This window comes from Manduca sexta, unplaced genomic scaffold, assembly GCF_014839805.1.
Source record: "Manduca sexta isolate Smith_Timp_Sample1 unplaced genomic scaffold, JHU_Msex_v1.0 HiC_scaffold_2908, whole genome shotgun sequence".
NCBI classification, from domain to species: domain Eukaryota; kingdom Metazoa; phylum Arthropoda; class Insecta; order Lepidoptera; family Sphingidae; genus Manduca; species Manduca sexta.
Window position 1 is genome coordinate 4,003 of NW_023593920.1, and position 8,772 is coordinate 12,774.

At 32.7% G+C, this 8,772-nt stretch overlaps 1 long non-coding RNA gene across 1 annotated transcript; it reads right to left on the bottom strand.

The window, feature by feature from the left end:
* Window positions 1–351: 351 nt before the first annotated feature.
* On the bottom strand, window positions 352–8,414 carry LOC119192547. The gene is made up of 2 exons (XR_005113662.1): window positions 8,205–8,414; window positions 352–418 (listed from the first exon to the last, which is right to left on the bottom strand). It is a non-coding gene; the product is annotated as an uncharacterized LOC119192547 (long non-coding RNA).
* Window positions 8,415–8,772: the final 358 nt, after the last annotated feature.

Here is an 8,772-nt window from a genome sequence, read left to right on the forward strand (position 1 = left end):
TTACGGGTAAAATGGTCAGCAAACTATCAGGCAATGGACTGTTAACCCTTGTGCCTATCTCCTAATGCTAACAAACAAGACATTTTGTCCTCTTTAATAATGGATCGAAATAATTAACATTTTATTTAATCTCATTAAATTTAATATAATATTTTAGCTTGCCTTCCTAACATTAGTCATATGCTATAGTCAAGAAAATATCTACAATAAATAAAGAGCTTGTAATTAAAAATACGATTCAATACAAACCTTAATTTTATTGAGATTTTTCGAATAATTTTATGAGTAACAATAAAACTTAAAAATAAATTAATTTTGTAGCGAATGTCAAAAACGAGTGATCTCATTCTCTTTCGGCTTGGTGTCTGACGTTGGGTTATTTTCATTTGCCTCTCTTGAACGGAGGTAGAACAACAATCTGGAAAAGAATAGCAAATTATTAGGGTTTCAAGCATTCCTATAAGGATTAATCAAAAACAAATGAAATCAATCATTTATTCAGTAAATAGACTTTGGTGACACTTATACAATCTACGCGATTCAATCCATTTCTTATAACGGCTTAGACTTTTTTTCATAAGCCTTATGGCTTATAGTTAGGTAAAAAAATGCTTTTAAGTATAACAATAAAATTTGGTACGATATTAAAATGCTACATATTAAAATCTAATGGCATTGTAAATTTCATTAATATTAAGTATGTTCTTCATAGCTTAGTAGTATAATAGATTTCTATTGAAAAATAATGAGTTACAATGTTTTAATTTTATACGTGATAAAAATAATTTTCACGACTTTTAAAAGTTATTTGCGTGAAAATTATGATCAATCTACAAAAATATTATAAAGAGGAACCTTTGTAACTTTGTTAGTAGGGGCTTATCACAGGAACTGCAAAACCAATTTTAAAAATTATTTTGCTAATGAAAAGTTACATTACTCCTTAGTGCTATAGGCTACTTTTTATCCCAGAAAATATAAAGCAGGAATTTTATCTCGGAAAATCTTTATCACGCGGGGGGAACCGCGACATAAGGTAGTGATAAATAAAATCGTCTATCCATACCAAAGAATATTATTAATATTATGTTATTATTTCAGATTATTATGTTATTAATAACAGATTAAGGCATTTATATAATTTCCATAACTCTATTAGTAAATGTGTATAAAATTCCACCGTAACAAATCGAAAAACATTTTGGAAACAAGGTTTGTAAACAAGTGGACTGAATCGTATGTGCGCCATTTTGTTTTTTAACAGATATACCTTATATCTCACATTTTGTTTTGCTATTGGATTTTTCGACTAAGTAAACTTATTTGATTTTATTTGATGACCCATTTGTATGGATTCAAGTTATTGGATTACTTTTAAACTTTTCAAGAGAATACGTAAAATATTTCACCTTAGATTATTCTTTTGAGATAGAAAAAAGTATAAAATAATAAAAAAGCATAGAACAGCTAAATGAAGAAGAAATTTAAGAAATATGAAACGCAAGGAGTTTACGTCACAAATTCATTATCATTATTTCATATTGCTTTTTTATAGTATTTTAGAGAGCATTTCTCTTTGAAGTATATACCTATCGTACTCAATATATATATTTTAATAATAATACCAATCTAGTATTTATATACCGCCAAGTGAAGACAGGCCTCCTCTATTACAGAGATGTTTTAAGACCTCAGTCCACAAGTTGGGTAATTTTCTGACATACTAACAATCGTTTACAATAAACGATCCCAATCTCAATCTTCAATCGATTTAGAAAATGAACCATATTTTAGATAGATCGAAAAAGCGATTGGAATTACTATAAGCCGCTAAATAATTTTGGGGGATAGAACATAAAAGATAGTAGTCCTTATATTTTTTAAATTTTAACCGTCACTCCTGTTTCGCGTGCATAATTTACCACGTCTATATAGACAATTCGTGACTTCCCGATAACCCGTAAGTCGCTTGAGTTCAATGCGATTTTCTAATCATTATTTATTATCAACACACTTATTGACATGCTATTAACTTATGCCCTAATCACTTTCTTCCTTTGTCATGTTTTATTTAGAAATATACTTGTTTCCTATAAAATATGAGGTTAAAATTCTACCTTTTTTTGGCCATAAAATACAAAAATATTGAGCATTTGGAAAGGATAAACTTTGTAACAATAAGGACAAATCTATTTTTAGTAAGGAATTAGCTGGATTTTAAAACTCGTCTACAATACCTTACTAAGATTCATTTATTAATGATGGATTTTTTTAAATGGGGAAGCAAGGACCTTAACCTTTGCTCACAAACTGTGTAATATTCTTTTTTTTCATTTTCTGATCTCAAAAGTATTCTAATGGTGTCATAGTTTTATAAGCAGCAGGATCGAGGGTCATCAAAAAAGTGTTTACATAAATTGCATATTTTTGTTGACTGTACATACTTTCCAAAAAGTTTAATGCAAATCTTAATGTTTTCAAAAATGATGTCAAGAAACTGCTTGTAGCTACAGCGGTTAAGGTAGTCCCTCACTCTACCGTATCGAAAATCCATTCTACTTACCGGGAATATTTATTACCTATTTACTATCAAATCTATATATGCTAATTTGTGATATAACCGTATTTTATGCAAGGAAAAACACTTTATGCAAGTCCACATATTATTAGTACGACAATCAGCATAATAAACAGTTATTAATAAACACATCCTCAGGTAAGTGATTACTGATTACATTATGAATGAGCATCTGTAATTTGTTTAGTTATATAAGAAATAATATTCATTTTGATTCACTTTTCAATTCTGGAAGTTTACTAAACTCTACACAAACTTGTGTAAAAATTTCACAACGAATTAAAAAGTAGGTAAAGTTTTAAAACTAAAGTGCTGTGAAATTATAAAGAAAACATTGCACATGCAAATATTCCTTATATTAACATATATATTTATTAATATATTAAATCCTAATTTTGTATATGTAGTCCTTTGATATGTACCCTTTTTATTAAATTTTACCAAGAGAAGAATTCTCGCCAAGTTTCCCCAATGAAGTAAAAATATAGTCAGACAGCGGACGGCGCGGAATCACGACCCGCCTCTTTGCGGTCGAGCGCAAAGCGCGATGGCTCTAACTGACTATTGTTATCTTTAAGTTAATGTCTGTTCTATATAAATTAAAAGATTACAACCGGGATCTTAGCCAACATGCCTTTCTACAATCGTTAACGTTAATAGAAAATAGAAAAAAAATGAGAATAATTTTCCTATCGATAGGTCTATGTATAGAATATGTCATTATTATAGATAACGTTAGCGTTAACGATTGAAGTCAGCTGTCTTATCTACGGTCCCGGTTCACGCCCAGCGTCACGTTGTCGTCGTCCCCTGTCCACTGTTCAACGAAACTAAGCCTTCATGATAGATATGCATGTAGAATATACAGAGATTGAGTACACGTTAAAAATATTGAGTCTTCAATTAATTAATGATTATCACATTTATAAAGGCGTATGTCTGTGACAAATGGATGGTATTCTAGCAATTAGTTTTTAACCACTACCGAATTATTATAGCAAAGGAGCATTCTTCTTAAATTAACTTGTAATATATGTACAGGAATATATTTTTGTCCCGATACTTTTTGTACGTCTGTTTCCCCTGGATACTTTATTATTAATTTATTACCTTCTATGGGTGGGTGTGGTACATTGTAGACCATAGATTAAATGCCTTGTTTATCATCTGCTTTAATAAATATGTAAAAACGTGACGAAGATATTATAGGTTTAGTCATAAAGCGCTAAAGCATTTTAAGCTCTGTAATTGATAGTCCAAGTTCCCATAACTATTAACTGTTTACTGCATATGCATAATAAACATGTTTCTTCAAGGTTTAGCGGCAAGTTCCGTACTGCATGCAGTTTATTGTATACAGGTAAGTATTTGTTATAACTCATCCAGAAAAACGGGACAAGTGCGAGTTGGTCTCACGCGCCGAGAGTTCCGTACAAACTACCTTTTTTCAAATAAAACTATTTTACGGATTTTATCTCGGTTTTCATATATTTTTTCCCGACCTTCCGAAGACTTTTACAGCCTTGTGGTCACGGGGCAGACTACTTTACTTTTTTTGTATTAAAGTACTTATTTAGGGATTTCAGATTTTTTTCTTTTATATGTGCTGTATGAAAGAATATTTATTTGGTACAATGTGGTTACAATACTTAGGAAGTACAAAATAATATCAGACCTACACACTGTTCTTACTAACTTTCAAACATTTACAACTAAGAATATTTTTGAAATTAATATTACAAATGTCAATGTAATAAAACCGTGCTTAAAAGAATGATTCAAAGAAATTTTGGAATAATAAATCACTTGGTTAATAGTGTGATAAAATCTATAAAAACGGTGGTTGGTTATGAAAAAGACTTACAAATGGTGTCCACCATACAATGAATCTACGAAGTGGGCTTTAGCATGATAATATTTCAACCCTCATGTTTTATGAAATTAGCGCAACAAACAAATGTAACATCGTAAACCAAAAAATAAAAAGCGAAAATATAGAGCCACTCTAATGACTCGTAACAAAACAACCCAATTCCCAATAGGGCCATTAAAGGTACTAAAATAACATAAACACAAATAGAAAACTCGAACGTTCAAGGCCCCGGTCATTAGAAATCTATCATTGATGAAAAAATTATAGTAAGGGCGCGCTCTCGCTGACCGCAAGGTCTTTTTTTGCTGAGCTGACGAAACTGCAACAGATTCAACTCCGTGGAAATATGCGCTCTGTGTAATGATTTTTAGTTTATCCATACATTCAAATGGAACACCTAATTCTAATTGTGAAGTGTAAATTAAATACAAATAAAAAAAATAATATTTATATTATTGCTAGGTTTTGGTCTCAGCTTTGCCTGCGTCAAAAGTTATTTCTTGATATCCACTATATATTTTCGCGGGATAAAAATACACTATGTCTTTCCCAGGGTATCAAACTGTGTCCATGCTATAAAGCCAAAAATAACTTCACTTAACAAGACTACTATTTTTTTATTTTATTTTATTCTCAATTTCCGGGTATAACAATTAATTATCTTCAATAAATAACTTAATACTTCCATCTGATAACCTAAAATATACAAATTGTTTTATTTCTCTTTAATTATAATAATATGTTTGTTTTAAGATTGATTGATATCGTGTAAACTACCAAAGGTCAGTGACCTCCATATTACTTTACAAGTAAATATTACAATAATGAAAAACCCAAACAAACTTCGAGATAGAACTATTCGATATCAATGTTGTTCTTAGAAAGTATATTTAATTTTATAAGGTAGTGTCACTGAAGAAATCCCGGTTCCTATTCATGTTTTTAGTATTTTTTGTGATGAGCAAAAACACACTTCGAGTTTTTATAAGTTCTTTTATTATCACATTTATAACTTAGCAATATAATGCAGCAATTAATTAAAGGGTATTTTTTATATTTTCGTGATTTTGAAGATTTTAATTTTAGGTGAGCCTTCAAGGACATCTTGTGATACGGACATTTCAACTAAGACAACGACTAAATACGAATGAATAATCACATTTAGTCGATAGTGGGTCGATCTAAAAGTCTTTGGGGGTGGCCCATGTTCAGCCAGAGGGGGCTTTACGTATTGTGCAGGGTGTGCGCTGCACACGGGCGCAGTGTGTTAGGGGGCGCCAGACACGACACCTTCAAAGAGACATGCGTCGCTCGCGACACTGGCGCTCTCAAACATCCTGCGCCCGTGCTAAGGCCGGCGAGCGGCTTCTTTACTTTACACAATAACTTTTGATTTAATATTAAGTACCAAATTTATTAAAGACTAGCTTCCGCTCGCAGCTTCGCCCGCGTGGATTTCGGACTTCAAAAATGGAGGAGGTGCTCAATTTGTCGGGATGTTTTTTTTAAGTATGGTGGTATGCAGGTGGTCCGATTGTCCTGTCAGGGTCTGATGATGGGATCCTGGTGAAATCGAAGGAAGCTTATAGCATGATTCAGTATTCACGCGTGATGGCTTATTATTAGCGTATTTCATGTATAACTTTGGTGTTTCTATACCGATTTCTATGATTCTTTTTATGGAATATTTAATAATGTTAACTTTTTAATTAGGGATGACTGAGAGTGTTATAAACGTAAGAGTAGACAAATATAATGAGAAAGCTTCGAACTGCTAAGCTATCGGGAGTTACACGTGTTATTGTGAGTCAACCATAAAAGATAGACATATGCTGTCGTGGGATATTTTTACATAATTTTAAGGAGAACATTTCCGTCATACATGATTTCTGCGTAGCTTTAACCTTTAAGGTTGCACACGCGACGGAAGCTTAAAAAATGGAGTAACTTCTCCCGTTTTCCCAACATTTCCCTTCACTGCTCTGCTCCTATTAATTGTAGCGTGATGAAAAGTATACTATAACCAGCTCAGGAGTATGAAAAATAATTGTACCAAGTTTCGTTAAAATCCGTCGAGTAGTTTTTGTTTCTATAACGGTTATACAGACACAGACAGACAGACAGACAGACAAACAGACAGAAAGACAGACAGACAGACAGACAGACAGACAAAAATTTTACTAATTGCATTTTTGGCATCAGTATCGATCCCTAATCACCCCCTGATAGTTATTATGGAAATATATTTCATGTACAGAATTGACCTCTCTACAAATTTATTATAAGTATAGAAGATAGATTATCTTGTTTCCTAGGGGGCGCGAATTGATTGCACACGGGCGCCACATGAGCTAGAGCCGCCTCTGTGTTGAGCAGTGGACATCCTGCGGCTAATGATGATGATGAATCACTTTTGGAACACAAGTTTGACCCTGATATCTATAACAAACTATACTGTTTAATGTATTTACCCAGAAATAGCTAACAACTTACATAGAAACTTGATACATTTTCCTCATTATTACGTCTAACACTACACTATTATATCATACCCGGCTGTATCCTTTACAAATTAATAACTATTCATTACTGAAGATTTTTTTTATATGCGCTCGGCACTGACCTGACCCTGATGGTAAGTGGAATCCCGATAGTGTAACGTCTGACGAGAGATATAACATCGTCAGTTGACAGTTACGTTTTTAATTTAAAATATTCTGCGATAATTCCCAAATATGATTGATTTGCTTTTTAACCGACTTCAAAGAAAGGAGGAGGTTATCAATTCGACGTGAATGTTTTTTTTTATACTTAATATATTTTTGTAAATCTTCTTAAACAAAGACAGTATATTATTAAAACTTAGAAATAAAGTAAAGTTGGCAGTCTTATCAATCAAGACAATTTTTTACATACGACCACAGCATGAAGACAGAGCAAGGAAAAAAAAGAGTTGTTGAGATGTATACTGTACAAGAGACATATATGCTTACAAATACATAAGAATAGATAACATATATGCATATTATTGTAAAGATTAAATAATATAACCAAAACAAAAAAAAATAACAAAACTAGCAATACACTGTCAATAATAAGTAATGAAATTCTTAAAATAAATTTATGATAATGCACAGCTCAAAACAAACAGGTTTTACCCATCGGAAATACCGATATCACTTAACGTAGGTACCTATTACATAAAAAGTGTATATTCTTGTATACGGCTTTAAAAAACTCATTATTTCTTTATTTCCCGGGGATCAAATCCAAGACTGCAAAACGTAGTCATACTACAACTATGCTACCGAGGCGTTTACTTTTAAAGGGTCATTTTGACATTGCGTTACTAAATGAAACCACATACTCGTCTTCACCATTGCCGACCTTGTACCAAAATAATTTATTAACAACGAATATCTTCCACAAAAATCCAGGTTTTAGTTTTCGAATTTTTTGATCATTTTGTAGTTTAATGCGAATACGGTGTGTGTGAGTGTATTTCTGACTGAAAGTATGATGTTGCCGCTGCGATGACTTCTCTTAGAGTATCTTAGTAGCAATGGCTTTAGGGCGCGTAAAATTAAAATTACTTTTTATTAACATTTATTTTCTTCGAAACTTACACTTTTTTTTACATCTACAGCTCAAGTAACATATTGTAAAGTTCTTTCCAAGTAGTTAAGCATGTAGTTTCATTTAATAACGCAATGTCTCAATGACCCTGTATATTGTATGAAAAAGAATACTTACATTAATATACCTATGGCAGGGACGGCTAATCCAGCGCTGATCAAGTAAAAAGCGCCCGAAAACGTCGTAAGGGTGCGGTCGTACACAAAACTATATACTGGGGGAGTAGATGACCGGCACCAACGCTTCTGATATGCTGATTAGAGAGCTCGTCTTGCCTGCAACAAATTAGAATATAGTTATCTTTGCTGTTTACAAACACATCTTTGCTATTACTGGTGGTAGGTTTCTCATATGTGAGAGTCGGCCTGGATAGGTAGTAGGTACCACAGCAGTGTCTATTTCTGCCATCAAGAAGCAGTGTGTAGTCACTGTTATGTTCCGGTTTGAAGGATATTGTAGCCAGTGTAATAACTGGACATAATAAGACTTAACATATCATTGCTCAGGAAGGCGAGCGCAGTGGTATATCAAAAAATACTTTGTAATTCAAGGTGTTGGATGGTGTTTCTACTGTTTATGGGCGGTCGTATCGCTTACCATTAGGCGAATGACAAGCTTGTCTCGTCATTCAAAGCAATAAATACAAACATGATGGGTTTTTTGTGGAAAACGTGGAAAAAAACTG